This window comes from Apodemus sylvaticus, chromosome 18 (assembly GCF_947179515.1).
Source record: "Apodemus sylvaticus chromosome 18, mApoSyl1.1, whole genome shotgun sequence".
Classification (NCBI taxonomy): domain Eukaryota; kingdom Metazoa; phylum Chordata; class Mammalia; order Rodentia; family Muridae; genus Apodemus; species Apodemus sylvaticus.
In genome coordinates this window covers 22,719,758-22,735,990 of record NC_067489.1, presented here as the reverse complement: position 1 = coordinate 22,735,990, position 16,233 = coordinate 22,719,758, and the positions used below count along the sequence as shown (strand labels likewise).

Sequence of the window (16,233 nt, the reverse complement as noted above, 5' to 3'; positions counted from 1 at the left end):
GCTCCATTTTGTTCTCCACCACTATGGGGTGGGATGGAACCTAGGGCCTCACACACACATGTTAAACAGATGACCTGTCCCTGAGCTACATTTATGCCAGTGGCTGCTCAGTTTAAAGAAACTGTACAGGTTATTTCATGCCATCTCTACAAACGCCTACCGATTAGTCTACTATTACCTGTTTTATACATGCATCACAACTAAGAATTACCCAGGTTAAGGAATTTATACCTATAGGTATTGAAACGTTCTGTGGTATCCGATTAATTGTTACAATGTTTATGCTTTTAAAATACTATTTTTGTTATTTACATACATTTTTGACATAGGATCTCTCTATCTAGTCCCGAGTGTCCTGGAACTCACTATTTAAACCAGGCTGGCCTTGAACCCACCGAGATGATTCTTCTGCCACTGTCTTCCAAGTGTTGGCAAATGAGGACATATGCCACCACATCTGCCTGAACAATAAATTAAAAAGAAAAAGGATGTTCTTTGCAGCTGGGCAGTGGTGGTTACATGCCTTCAATCCTAGCACTAGGGAGGCAGAGTCAGGTAGATCTGAGTTCAGTGTCAGTCTGAATTGAATGATTGATTGATTGACTGACCGATTGATTGAGCTTGGAGAGCTGGCTCAGAAGTTAAGAATATTTGTTGTTCTTCCAGAGAATCAGGGTTCAGTTCTCAGCATAGTTGCTAACAGCTATATGAAACTCCAATTCTAGGAGATCTAACACCCTCTTCTGACCCTTGAGGGTACCAGACATGCAGATGTTGCTATACATACATGCAGGTGAATCACTTGTATATATAAAATAAGCAAATATAAAAATAATTTTAAAGATTTTTATTTATTTCCATTTTATGTGTATATTTGTTTGTGTATATTTGCATGTATGTATATGTAAGTATCAAAACATATTTCAGGAGCCTTGTCCCAAGCTATACACACTTTAGTAGAGAGGGTTCCAACTCAGGCCTAGCCCATCACAAAGTTGATCATATATTTCAAATCATTTCCCTTCAGCAACTTGACTAGAAGAAAACAATTAAATACAAAAACAGCCGGGTAGGGCAGGTCACAGCTGTACTCCCAGCCTTCAAGAGTCTGAGGCAGGAGGACAGAATGTTTGAGGTCAGCTTGAACTGCATAGTGAGATCCTGTGTCAAAATATTAAAACAAATAATTCCTCATGGGCAAACTGAAAATGGGGTAAAATAAGAACCACTGATAATCGGGTCTCCAGAGATGTTCACCCTCACAGCTCTGTCCATTCAGATGTCAGCCACAACGGCTGGGCACGCTTCTTCATAACCTCTCGTCTACCTTCAGTACACATCAGCACTCCTCACAATCATTCTTGAAAGAACATGGCCTAGCTGAAAAACAAAACAAAACAAACCCAACCAAATGATGTGAGTTACTGGCAGGTTTGTGGCCAATCGGAAGGATTGCCTGTAGCCTCCTAGCAATGTTGCTCTCACCCCCATACCCTTTAAACCGCGCACGTCGGTCCTTTGTCTCCTTCAGGGTCTCCTTTTCTTGTAAAAATCTATTTTGCAACCTCACACTGTCTCTGAATTGCCTCCTCCCCATCTCTCTGGTCTGGAGAATGGCAGGTTTCCCACATGATCCCTATGATGTCATCAGCCAGGATCGTGAATAATGAATGAATCCACCTGCTACCCCCTCCTGCACACCTTACCTTGTCCAATGTGGTAAGCACCTGTATTTTCCTCAATATTCTGTGACAGGGGAGACATCTTAAAGTTCTGTCTGTGGCTATTTTACTTCATCGGTGAGAAGAACAGGCATCCCTCTGTAGTGGAAGACAGATGGTGGATCACTGCTCCAGAGTCATAGAAGTCACCGTGACTGTGTTTAGTTAAGTTAGCCCACACTGCATTCATTTAAAGTGTACTGTGGAACAGAAGAAACCTCAAACAGGTCATGAAGACTGGACCGGCTCAATGTTTCATTTCCGTTAGTCAAACGTGTTTCTAGTCAGAGAGAGACCACTCCCAGTCTCATGCCTTCATGTGTTCATCTGACAATGCTGGAAATGAACCATTGAGAGAAGAGGCTGAGTCTTGTTTCTGAAGAAACGCCCCGGGAGCTATATCACTCATAATAAGCCTTGTCCCAGGAGCCAGATAGTTCCCCAGCTGAGGGCCACATTTGCTTTATCTAAACAGGTGATCTTTGTCACTTCTTTAGGTCATGTGTTATGTAGTGGGTTAAAGATGGCCACAGATTCCTTGACAAACTCCTGTGATAAAGGAGCTTGCCCTTCTATTCCTGGAATTGCAGATGAGTTCTTGGACTGTCCAACCAACCGAATATGATAGTCTTGATCGTAGCCTGTTCCTGTTCCAGCTCCAAGATCATCCTGCTGTTTCTACTTCCTGTCTCTTGGGACGATACCTCACTGTTCTGTGAGGAAGCCCAAGTGGCTCAAAGACAGGCCCTAGAGCAGTGGTTCTCAGCCTGTGGGTTGCAACCGCTTCTGTGTGTGTGTGGTGTGTGTGTGTGTGTGTTCAAATAACCCTTTCATGGGGATCACCTAAGATCATCAGAACGAACACACAGATATTTACATTGCAATCTATAACAGTAGTGAAATTATAGTTATGATGTAGCAACAAAAATAATTGTATGGCTGGGGGTCACGACAACATGAGGAACTAAAGGGTTGAAGCGTTAGGAAGATTGAGAACCGCTGCCTTAGACAACATGGCGCTCCCTTAGCATGAGTCCCTCGCAAATGTTCAGATCTACATGACTGTGGACAAAATAAAGTTATATTTTAAGCCACTGAGTTTTCCATTTGTTTGGTGCATAGTTATAGAAAAGCAGAATCAACTTTTATCATCAGAAACATTTGGCTGTCATAGCAAGAATATTGAGTTGGTGTATAGTACCCTGTTATGTACATTAAAAAAAAAGAAAGTAACAGAAAGTGTTATAAAACACAAGAGAATAAACAGAAACTGTAAGGTTGTTGTTTTAATTAATTTTCTATTGCTGGGAAGAGACATCATGACCAAACAACTTAGTTTAAAAAAAAAAAAAAAAAACAGGGACCAAAGAGATGGTTCGATGATTAAGTGCATTGGTTGCTCTTCCAAAAGATCTGGGTTCAATTCCCAGCATCCACATGGCAGCTCACAACTGTCTATAATTTCAGTTCCAGGGAATCCAATATAGAACATATGGTGCACAGACATACATGCAAGCAAAATACCCATAAAATAAAAATAAACACCCATAAAATAAAAATAAGTTTAAAAAAGAAAGCATTTAATTGGGGGCTTGCTTATAGTTTCAGAGGGTGAGTCCCGGACCATCATGGCGGGGAACGTGGCAGCAGGCAGGCGGCATGGAGGTAGGGCAGTAACTGAGCGCTCATATCTGATTCATAGGCAGAAGGCAGAGATCTCAAAGCCTCTTCCAACAAGGCCATAGACCCAACACTTCCCAAACAGTTCCATCAGCTAGGAACCGAACACTCAGGTATAGTAGCCTATGAGGGCCATTCTCTCTCAGACCACTACATTCCACTCCCTGGACCCCCAAAAGCTTGCAGCCATATCATAATGTAAAATACATGTGGCCCAACTTCAAAAGCCCCATGGTCCTTGATAGTCAGTCTCAAGACTGTTTACAAGTCCAAAGTCTCTTCTGAGACTCAAGGCAATCTCTTAATTAAAAGTCCCTGTGAAAATCAAAAAGCAAATCACATACTTCCAATATACACAATGGCATAGATATACATTATCATTCCAAAAATGGAGGAAAGTAACCCTAATCCTAACCCTAACCCTAACCCTAACCCTAACCCTAACCCTAACCCTAGCCCTAACCCTGGCCCTAACCCTGGACCAAAGCAGGACTAAAATCTATCAGGACAAATCCTACAGCTTTATGTCTGATGTAAAAGGGCTCTTCAGAGCTCTCACTCCTTCCAGTTTTGGTTACTGTAACCTCTCTCCCTCTCCCTCTCTCCCTCTCTCCCTCTCCCTCTCTCCATCTCCCTCTCTGTCTCCCTCTCTCCCTTTTCCTCTCTCCCTCTTCCTCTTGTCATCTCCCTCTCCCTCTCTCCCTCTCTTTCCCTCTCCCCCCCTCTCTCTCTGTCCCTCTCCCTCTCTCCCTCTTCCTCTTGTCATCTCCCTCTCTCTCTCCCTCCCCCTCTCTGTCTCCCTCCCTCTCTCCCTCTCCCTCCCTCTCTCCCTCTTCCTCTCTCTTCCTCTCTACCTCTTCCTCTCTCTCCCTCCCTCTCTCCCTCTCCCTCTCTCCCTCTCTTCCTCTCCCTCTCTCCCTTTTCCTCTCTCCCTCTTCCTCTTGTCATCTCCCTCTCCCTCTCTCCCTCTCTCTCTCTGTCCCTCTCCCTCTCTCCCTGTTCCTCTTGTCATCTCCCTCTCTCCCTCCCTCCCCCCTCTCTGTCCCTCTCCCTCTCTCTCTCCCTCTCCCTCTCTCCCTCCCTCTCTCCCTCTCCTTCTCTCTTCCTCTCTACCTCTTCCTCTCTCTCCCTCCCTCTCTCCCTCCCTCTCTCTTTCTCCTTCTCCCCTTTTCCTCCCCCACAACTCTTCAGCAGGCTTCCCATAGCTCTGGCATCTCCAACATCTTGGAATCTCCAGCGTAGTCCTGGCTTCGCTGTCACAGCTTGGGTCATGGTGTCTCTTCAGAGCAATAGAACAGCAACAGGCCTGAAAACTGTCTTGTTTCGTTTTGTTTTACAGGAGTGTGGGAGGACCTCAGGACTTTGGAGTCGATAAGTGATTGAGCTATAAGCAGAGATTAATGGTGCATCCTAGCAGAAGCCTGGGAAACAATGCGGACTAAGGGAGTTTCACAGGGAAAGGATATCAGCAGCTAGGCTAGAGACTAGTCTTGTGGTATTTTGGCAAAAAATGTGGCTGCTTTCTGCCTTTGTCCTAAGAATTTACCTGAGGCCAAATTTTAAATAATGAGTTAGTTTCTTTGTCGAGAAGATTTCAAGACCACCTAATACTACCCCTGTCAAGAGGTTATAAGTAATCACTGTTCTGCAGGTCTACAATGAAAGAGGGCAAATGGGGAAAGATGTAACTCAAATGTATAATCCATAGAGAAGAGACACTGGCAAGGCTAATTTTTTGCCCTGTTTTGTATTGTTTTGTTTGTTTGTTTGTTTGTTTGTTTAGACAGAGTTTCTCTGTGTAGTCCTGGCCATCCTGTAACTTGCTTTGTAGACCAGGCTAACCTTGAACTCAGATCCACTTGCCTCTGCCTCCCCTGTGCTGAAATTAAAGGCGTGCGCCACCACTGATTGGCTAGGCTACAAAGGCTAATTTTATAGGCAAAGTTTCCAAGGAGTGTGCTGGAAAAGAGGTTGTAACTGGGTAAGAAAATTGTGCCATTAAGGAGGGGCCAAACCTGCACTGGACTAAAGGGAAGGGTGCTCTTAGGATAAGACCCCACCCAGGATATGGGAGGGTTTGGAGGGAGGAAAGGAAAGGGCGACATGTAATCATGTTATAATCTCAAAAACCAACCAAACAAAAATCAATGAAGGAAAGCTGTTGTAAATGTGACTTGAGGTGTATTTGTTAGGGCAAGCAGAACGTGGCAGTCATCTACGTGGTTCTAGCTTTCAAGTGTCAAAGTCACTGTATGATTGTTGTGAATGGACACTGTGATCAGGGCAACTCTCACAAAAGAAAGCATTTAATCGGAGACTTGTTTACAGTTTCAGAGGTTTAATCCATCATCATCGTCATCGTTGTCATCGTCATCATCATCATCGTCATCGTCATCATCATCGTCATCACCACCGTCATGGTGGGAAGTATCGAATCAGGCGTGGCCTGGGCGGTGCTGAAGAAGTACTTGAGAACTATGTCCTGATCCACAGGCAGAAAAGCAGATACTGGGTTTGTCATGCACTTTTGCAACCTCAAAGCCCACTCTCAGTGCCACAATGCCTCCCACAAGGCCACACCTTTCGAATAGTGCCACTCCCTGGTAACTAAGTTTTCAAACCCATGAGCCGATGGGGACCATTCTCTTTTAAGCCACTACAAGAAGAATATTTGAATAAAAAGGTCGTGGAATCCTCCTCTACAGTTAAGGAGAGCTGCAGAAGCCAGGGCAGGCTTGGTATGAAGGGCCCCAGAGGACAAGAGAGACCACTGTGTAAAGCAATGTGAGTGAAGTCTGAATGCGTTAGAGAGCCCAAGATGATGGCTATGCTAGATCTATGAGATGTCTGCCAAGGAGAGCTGCTTGCAGGAAGTGGAAACAGCCCATGAGCATTCAAAAATACATTGCATTGCTGGGCAGTGGTGGCACGCGCCTTTAATTCCAGCACTCTGGGAGGCAGAGGCAGGCAGATTTCTGTATTCGAAGCCAGCCTGGTCTACAGAGTGAGTTCCAGGACAGTCAGGGCTACACAGGGAAACCCTGTCTTGAAAAATCTCAAAAAAAAAAAAAAAAAAAAAAAAAAGCAAAAAACAAAAAAACAAAACCCAACAACCAACCAAACAAACACATTGCACTCCGTAAAGCTGGAGCAGTGGAGACATCTGCGCCCTTTGACGTTAAACAAACGTGGAGCTACAGCATTTGAAGTTTGCACTGCTGAGTGTCAGTTTTATTTTGGTCCAGTATTACCTCACTGTGTCTGATCCTTCCTTTTAGGAATGGTAATGTATGTTCTGTTCACTGTGTGTTGGAAGTATGTGATTTGCCTTTATCCTTTTAAGGCAGGTTATACAGTTAAACGATGGCTCTGAGTCTCAGGAGAGATTTTGAACTTGAACCATCATGAGAGTGTAAGGCTCTGGGGGCTTTTGACATTGGACCCAATGCATTTTTTCATGATGATAGGATCGTGGACCCGTGGGGCCAGGGAGGGAGTGGATTATGGTGGTTTGAGTAAGAAAGGCCTGCACAAGATTCTGTGATGGAATGCTTGGTTCCCGTTCGGTGGAACCGTTTGGGAAGGATTAGGAGGTGTGGACAACTCCATCATGGACTCTAACATTCTGGAACTGTAAGCCCAATTAAAGGACTTCATTAATAAGTTGCCTTGGTCACGGTTTTTTTTATTACAGCAATAGAAGAGTAGCTAATAAACTATTCATATTATTTTAGGCCAGCTAATAAAACCTCATATTATCATTTTAACAAATTATTATAATGTGAGGATACCGTATTTTACTCCTATAGCTAATCATTGAGTATTTAGGCTGGACTCCAGCTTGGGTTTGTAAGAGTCACCCTTAGTACATTCGTCTTTATATATGTAATAATTTCCTTCAGATACATTCCTTAAAGCAGACTGTTTGGCCACAAACACAGAATATGTACCAGGATTGGCCAGCTTCTCCCCAGAAGTTGGCACAACTTACAATTTCCCTAACCATTTTCCAGCACCCTCAATAATATTACTTTTGCCATTTCTATAAAAAGTTTGTGCTGAACAGATACATATGATATGTATTTTGTGTATTAAACTTATCCTTTGATTTTTGGCTTTTTGCCCCCCCCCTTATTTATTTTTGTAAGCTGCCTCTTTTATGTGGGAAGGAATAAAGCATTCTGCAAATAAGCAATTTTAGAGGGGGGTGTTTTCTAATTCTGGGAGAGAGAGAGAGAGAGGGAGAGGGAGAAGGAGAGAAAGAGGGAGAGAGAGAGGGAGAGGGAGAGGGAGAGGGAGAGGGAGAGGGAGAGAGAGAGAGAGAGAGAGAGAGAGAGAGAGAGAGAGAAGTGGCAGTTTTATTAGCCATTAACTTACTTCATTTTGAAGTATAAACACAACTGCAATTGTCTTGACCAAAAAAAAAACAAAACAAAACAAAACAAAAAAGAAAAAGGATGTGTATCGGGTTACTGAAGAACTTTAAACACAGCTAGACTCAGTGGATTTAGTAACTTCAGAGATGTCTCTGTCTCCCAGGTTTCTTCTCTTTATCTTCATGTACAGGAAGACTCCTGCAAGAATCCAGGGAAAAGGAGTACATCTTTCCAAGTGCTATCTTAAAAAAGGCCAGAAAAAGACCATGATTGATATCTGGTGATTCGAGTGGTTTTTTGGCTCATGGGAAGTTGCACTGTTAGGAAGTATGGCCTTATCAGAAGAGGCGTGGCCTTGTAGGAAGAATACGTACGTCACTGTAGAGGTGGGAATTTGAGGTCTCATATGTATATGCTCAAGTCAAGTTCTTTTCTGCTGCCTGTGAGTCAAGATGTAGAATTCCTGACTTCTCCAGCACTGTCGGCCTGGATGTGGCCATGCTTCCCACCATGACGATAATGGACTGAACCTCTGAACCCGTAAGCCAGCCCCAATTAAATGTTTACCTTTATAAGAATTGCCTTGGTCAGCCGGGCAGTGGTGGTGCATGCCTGTAATTCCAGCACTCTGGGAGGCAGAGGCAGGCGGATTTCTGAGTTCGAGGCCAGCCTGGTCTACAGAGTGAGTTCCAGGACAGCCAGGGCTACACAGAGAAACCCTGTCTCGAAAAAAAAACAAAAAACAAAAAAACCCCAAAAAACAAAAAAACAAACAAACAAAAAAAGAATTGCCTTGGTCATGGTGTCTCTTCACAGTAATAAAACCCTAAGACAATATCTTAAGCCATGTGGCCATATGTGAACCAATAACTATGACCAGCATAATAAAAAATTCTGATTGGCTAGATCTGGGTCCTTCAGTTAGGAGCATGACATGTTTTACCACAAACTAAAGAAGCACTATATTACAGAATTGTAGAATTATAGGGTCAGGACTGGGTGATCCTCAAGGAAAAGTTACTGGATAGCATATTTGATAGCTTTTGACCAACCCTTGGGGGGTTTTTAATACAAGGTGTAAGATGCCATAGAAACAGGATAGGGTCCTCTGGTTCATTAGTGGCTCCCTATACTTCAGCTGAGTCTTTCATCAAAGATGAAAGGTAAGATGAAATGATTCTGGTAAGACACCAACAAAATTATGCAAAAGTATTTGCTAAACTAAAGTACCACAAAAATGTATACTGCATGCATATTAAAAATAAAACTAGAAAACTCCATGCCTTTCCAAAAATTGTCATATTGCATGAGATCCTCCTTCAGAAGTGAAATATAAGAAAGCCAACGAGTGTTGCTTTAAGTCCTGAGCCCTCCACAGTGCCTAGGCTTTGGTTCTATTGAAGCCAGTTCGATCTATTGGGCTCAGATCACACTGGACCACTGTCTTCAGGAAGAAGGCGGGAACAGCACTTATAATCGCTATTAAAAGTTGGGAAGGTCACATGCCGTTCTAGCTTCTTTCTTGGGAAATGTCAGCCTTTCTGCTTTTGTTTTCTGAACAACTAACAAGTTTATGATCTTCCTTAACTAAAGCGTGGCCCACCATCCAGTGTGGGCCAGCACACTTATGTGCAACCACAGAACAGCAATTCCGCCGAACCCAGTTCAGGGATGGCCAAAGGAAAGAAGCCAGGCGTGGGGACTCTCTGAGCTTTTCTGTTGGGAAATTTGTTTGGAAATAGCCACACATAGGCAGGGACCAAGCGCAGTGAATTACACACGGAGTTGGATTTTCACCCAGTTACCCAAAGAAATGTGGAATTAATAGTTCTTAGGCAACTGCACAGAGCATTTCATGTTATGTACTGAAGGGAAAGTGAGGCTTTTGTCCAGGTGCCTGCTCCCACCTGCAGGGATATGGGAGGATATGGTAGGGATATGGTAGGATATGGTAGGATATGGTAGGGATATAGTAGGATATGGTAGGGATATGGTAGGGATATGGTAGGATATGGTAGGGATATGGTAGGGATATGGTAGGATATGGTAGGATATGGTAGGATATGGTAGGGATATGGCAGGATATGGTAGGGATATGGTAGGATATGGTAGGATATGGTACGGATATGACAGGATATGGTAGGATATGGTAGGATATGGTAGGGTATGGTAGGATATGGTAGGGATAAAAGGCCCTCCCAGAAGGCAAGTTCCAGTGGCCAGCCTCAAAGCAGGGGCTGTTTAATGAAGAATAGGGGTTTGAGAGATTGTCTGAAGAATAGGGATTTGAGAAATACCAACTCCCAAAATGCACCACCTACCCAGCCTGCCTGGTAGGCTCCTGAATCCAACTCTCATCTGTGAGAGAGTTCCTTTGCAGGACATTATTTTTGGAAAGTTCTGCTAGCCTGCAAAGATAGATAGATAGATAGATAGATAGATAGATAGATAGATAGATAGATAGATAGATAGATAGATAGATGGAGAGAGAGAGAGAGAGAGAGAGAGAGAGAGAGAGCAGGGCAGTTGTGGGGAAAGCCTAGCAGAACTGAATATCTCCTACTGAATCATTACCCACCCCATTTGTTGGAGGTGTGATGGGAATAGAGAGTCTTTTTGTTTTGTTTTGTTTTGTTTTGTTTTGTTTTGTTTTTTGGATTTGGTTTTTTCGAGACAGGGTTTCTCTATATAGCCCTGGCTGTCCTGGAACTCACTTTGTACACCAGGCTGGCCTCAAATTCAGAAATCCGCCTGCCTCTGCCTCCCAGAGTGCTGGGATTACAGGCATGTGCCATCACTGCTCGGCTGGGAATGGAGAGTCTTAAAGATGAATTTTGCCTGTTGGATCCCTGAGAACAGCGTCTCTGTGCGAAAACTTACTTAAAATGCATCGTCGCAGGCTTCCACGCACTCGGGTCACCTCTGACCTCAGCCTCTTGATTTAAATAAAGAGGAGACAACACGCTTCCTCCTGTCATTTGGCGGAGGAGACTTTGCTGATTGTTTATATACCAGTGCCCTATTGGAGACTCCTGACATTCAAGGCTGCCTGGCTGGAACATGTTTTTGGAACCAAGTAGTTAAAAACAAGAATCTTAAGTTTTCTCGAATGTCGTTAATGGGAACTGTGTTGCTTTGGAACCACAGGGAAACGTATTTTTCTCTCTGAAACAAAAAGGTTCTAAGGCAGAGGAGGGATGCTTCCCTCTGGGTTAGGCTGCCAGGATTCTTAGTCCTTTGTTCTTTCTTAAGCTAATCTTTTGGCTGGAATTGGTAACTAGTATGATGTTCGCTAAAGAGTCACTCCTACCTCCATGTCACCCCCATACAGAGACAGTGTTACCTCATGACATATGGCATTGCGAATGCTTTTGAAAGCAAGGAACTGGAAAGTTTCTTTTTTGGGGCAGTGCCCCTCTGCCCACCCCCACCCGCACCCCTACCCCCACTCACGCTGCCAGTTTCCACACACCAACAGTTTCTGTGCTGTTTGAGCTCAATTTGCAACGTTTGAAATATTAGACCTTTCAGACAGCCATTTCTACCAGATACCAAGACTGGTGACTTCTGACAGGCTCGGCTGGCACGTCGGAGTGCTGAGAAAGGTTTGGGGTTTGGGTCTTATTTTGTGGGCCACCCTTATGCTAAACTTTTTCGTTGGAGCACTGTTCTGCCCAGTTAGACGATTAAGAGGCCGGATTGACCAAGCCTGGAGTTCTGCTGCTGAAACCCAACCAGTTCTGTAAGAGGAGAGGGGTCACACAGACAGAGAGCTGAGCTGTGGAGTCGAGTCTGCCCTCGGACCCCACCTCAGGCAGGCAGCCCTCTGAGGGATGTTCAGTGACAGAGGAGCCAAGGCGATGCCAAGTCAGTTTATTCAGGGGTAGGTTGAGGTCCGGCCAAGCCAAGAGAGGTTGGGTCATGTATGAAACAGTATCTACCTAGTCTGAGAATTCCGTTAGCCATATAGTCCACCAAATGGACATTCCAGAATGCACAGCTGGGGTCCCCTCTGGTGTGGGTCACATGCACCCCTCTCCCAGTCCATTGCTCTTCCTCACACTTGGCAGGGGTGAAATGTAGAATCTTAGGGTGCAAACCAAGAGGAAGAAGGCTGGGAGGTAGACCGCCATTACCCAGCAGAGACTAAATTCTATCCAAAGGATCTGCTGAACTGTGGAAGCTGCTGGGTGTGGCTGTGGCCCCAGGAGGCTTCCATAGTCCCACCTTGACTCCGAGGCTACCCTGGCTGCATAAGTGAAATCCTATTTCAAAAATAAATAGAATGCTAGATCGATGGCTCGTGAGTTAAGAGTGCTCTCCACTCTTATGGAGGACCAGAGTTCAGTTCCCAGCGCCAGTATCAAATAGGTCACAACCATTTGTAACTCCAGTTCTAGGATGTCACACGCCATCTTCTGGTCTCACGGGCACCGGTAAGCCTAGAGCATACACGCGTATGGGTATACACACATACATAAAACTGAAAACTCTTTAGAAATGAATTTCTTTAAGCTGTATTTGACAGTCATTCTGCTGTCTGACCACTGAATGAATGGAGTGACAGTGACATTGTATAATCTAAGCACATTGCAGCCTTCACAGTCCTCGTCAGTAGTGGGGGAAACGGGGGAAGGGTTATGGGTACCACAGGACCTACCCATGCTCCTCCGCCCACATTCTTCCCCATTCTCACCACCTGACTGGAGTTCTCTAAGGCTTGGCTTTTGTTCCTGCCCAGATGGGTGGCTAGAGTCTCACTCACAGCCCACTCCTGTAGGCTCTGGCTGCCGGGCTCCTCCAGCATGCCCGCCCGCTGACTTCTGCATTGGTTATTCTGTCCTTTAGCACTTTCCCAGGCTTGAATGCCTGGGAATTCCCCTGTGGTCCACACCCCCCCCACCCCCACACCCCCACACCCCCGCCTCCGCCAATGTTGGGATTGAAGGCTAGAACTAAAACTCAGACTGACCCAAAGCCGTGAATGAGCGCGCTCAACGGAAGCGGTGGGAAGCGGATGAGATGCAGGCCGCGGTAGGGCCATCGCCAGCAAAAGCAGAAAGCCTGGATCCAGAATTCAGCCCAAGAAAGATGAAATGGGCCATTGTGCTTCTTAGGTCCCCCGCGCAGACCACAGACCCCCCCTCCCTTCCCTCTTCTCATTTCACTGTATCCCTTCCTGTTTGTATATTCTGTTTCTAAGAACGATCGACTCATCAAATAACAATAAGAATCCTAGCCAGCCCTTACTATGTGCCAGGCTCTGTGTTCAAGGCATGCTCTGTGTGATGGTTTGTATACGCTTAGCCCAAAGAGTGGCACTATTAGGAGATGTGGCCTTGTGTAGGTGTGTCGATGTGGGTGTGGGCTTTAAGACCCTCATCCTAGCTGCCTGGAAGCCAGTATTCTGTTAGCCTTCAAATGAAGATGTAGAACTCTCAGCATCTCCTGCACCATGCCTGCCTGGATGCTGCCATGTTCCCGCCTTTATGATAATGGACTGAACCTCTGAACCTGTAAGCCAGCCCCAATGAAATGTTTTCCTTTATAAGAGTTGCCTTGGTCATGGTGTCTGTTCACAGCAGTAAAACCCCAACTAAGACACTCTGTGATGCTACATGATAAACTCTGAAGCTTAAAAATAAAATGATTTGAGATTAAAATAATAAGCTAAGGGACTGCACTCAGGGATGTAGGGAGGCTGACCGGAGCTGCTGGGTTAGGCAGTGAGCGGTGGCCTACGATCTCCTTCGTAGCGTTTCTAGGCTTGCCTTTCCCTTCCACAGCTAAGACCCTCTGTGCTGTGGTGGATACTCTGTCCCTCCCTCTCCCGACTCTTCCACCACTGACTCCCACCCCTGGGATTCTGTCAGAACAGTCCTCCACTAGGTCGCCATGACTTTCCTCTGGGCAAACACAATGTTTCCCCTCCTTCTTTATCTTTTCTGACCTCCTGACAGAATTGGACTTTGTGAATTGACCAGGCTTCTAGACACACTTCCCAGTCTTTCCTCTCCTGCTTGCCATTTGCCAAGTCCGCCATATGCAGCCTGGATGCAGGAGGCAGCCCTATTCCTGCTGGAACTGTCCTGTCTGTGCCATGGAGTCCAAATCAACCCATGTGACTCACCTCTTCATCCCGTGCTTCATAGATATATCACACAGATTAAAGCTCCCAAACAAAGGTGTCTTCCTCCTCCAAGTATCTCTAAAGGGAATGGAAACCCAGGAGACAGCTCAGTTGGTTCTGTGCTAGCCTTGTACAAATAAGGATTAGTTTGATCCCTAGTACCCATTATAAAAATGGCCAAAATGAGCTTTGTAATCCCTGTGTGGAGGAGCCAGAATCAGGTGGATCCCTGGGTCTTTGCTGGTGACCTACACACACACACACACACATACACACACACACTCACATACACACACATGAGCACACTCACACACATACACACACATGCACACTCACATCCACACACATGAGCATACTCACACATATATGCACACACACATGCATGAACATATGCACACACACACACATACACACACACACGCACACTCACATCCACACACATGAGCACACTCACACATATATGCACACACACATGCATGAACATATGCACACACACACATACTCACACACACATATGCACACTCACATACACACACACATGCACACTGACATCCACACACATGAGCACACTCACACATATATGCACACACACATGCATGAACATATGCACACACACATACACACACACACATGCACACTCACATCCACACACATGAGCATACTCACACATATATGCACACACACATGCATGAACATATGCACACACACACACACATACACACACACACACACACTCACATCCACACACATGAGCACACTCACACATATATGCACACACACATGCATGAACATATGCACACACACACACACACATACACACACACAGGCTCACACTCTCAATGCCCTGCAGTCATTTTCCACCAGGTGACACCAGAACTCAATGCTCTCCCCAGCTCTGTTTTGTTTTCTGCTTTACCTTTCTATTGTTTCTTTGTAAATTTCATACCATGCATCCCAGTCCCATTCATCTCCCCATCCCTTCAGACCCACCCTCAGTCCTTGCAACCTCCCCCAAAAGAAAAAACATCTCGTCGTGGAAGCTGTAGTGTGTGACAATGGGTCCCACAGTATTCCCTTTTGTCCACACTTCTTCACGTTGCAATGATGAATTGGTCTGGTTTGAAGCCTCTGGCTTCTGCTGCTCTATCAAGTCCAGAACCCCACTAGAACTCCTCTTGGGTATTCTGCTGTTGCCCTGTGTCCTGGAGATCCTGCATCTTTGGATCTATGACACAGGCCCCTTTACATATTCCAGTAGTTCATACATGAGGCAGATACCAGGGTAGGCCAACTCAACGCCCTGGATCTGGGCCTGGGTGGTCAGCTTGCTGGCTCTCCTGCACCCGTGCCACTAGGGCGAGCTCTCTGACGCTGCCCCAGCCGGCTCCCCCAATGCAGAGCTGCAGAAGGCAGAGCCAGTTCTCCTGCTCTCACGCCCTTGATGCCCGTTCGCCCATGACCATGCCAGCAGAGCCCCCTCTCTTGTGCTGCCCACTGGAGGTGCAGGGCCCACTCTCCCAAGGGCTGCCGCCTGCGGGGGCAGTGTCAGCTGTTCTGTCTTTGGTGGCAAGGGTTGGTGGCAGGGGTAAGGGTATCTCTCCCAGTTCTTTTTTGTTGTTGTTTTGTTTTTGTTTTTGTTTTGTTTTTTGTTTTTTTGAGGCAGGTTTTCCCTGGCTGTCCTGGAACTCACTCTGTAGACCAGGCTGGCCTCAAACTCAGAAATCTGCCTGCCTCTGCCTCCCAAGTGCTGGGATTAAAGGTGTGTGCCACCACCGCCCGGCTTTCTCCCAGCTCTTGGCTTACACCTCTCACTCCTGTTGGTCACACGACCTCCTGGCTCATGTCAGAGACCAATCTGTTAGTACCTTGAATTTTATTCTGTTTGACTTGAAAGCAAAAATTGTTAACATTATTTAGAATAATAAGTATTTAGAATAATATTAGAATAATATCTGGGCATCCCACTTTTAGAAATGTCATATATATATATGACACACACATATATTAAAAACTTGATACACAAGAATCTCAAGTGGGAACAGCTTAAATAGACAAGAATAGCAGGGTGGGTTAATACACAATGGTGTGTTCACTGCAAAGAAACAGTGCAGAGATTGCCCATCGTGCTTCAAAAGATGCTTGATCAGGTAGGGGAAATACTCCTTCTACACGTCCAATGAGAAAATAAGAAGGGGTGTGAATACACTGGGCACAGCAAGTGTTTTAGGGCAGTGGGGTGTTCTGTATGGCACTACTTGGTAGATGTGTGCAGCTCTATAATTGTCAAAACTCACGGGACTATAAGCTCAAGAATGAACCCTCCCTC

The 16,233-nt window shown here is 45.4% G+C and overlaps 1 long non-coding RNA gene across 2 annotated transcripts in view; it reads right to left on the bottom strand.

Annotated features, from left to right (window-relative positions):
• Positions 1 to 865: 865 nt before the first annotated feature.
• Positions 866 to 16,233, bottom strand: part of LOC127668690 (uncharacterized) — a 38,831-nt gene continuing 23,463 nt past the window's right edge. For both annotated transcript variants that reach the window (XR_007974143.1, XR_007974142.1), the window contains exons 3-5: positions 13,908 to 13,985; positions 1,707 to 1,820; positions 866 to 1,380 (exon numbers count right to left, since the gene is read on the bottom strand). This is a non-coding gene — a long non-coding RNA (uncharacterized LOC127668690). The remainder of the gene's footprint in view (positions 1,381 to 1,706; positions 1,821 to 13,907; positions 13,986 to 16,233) is intronic.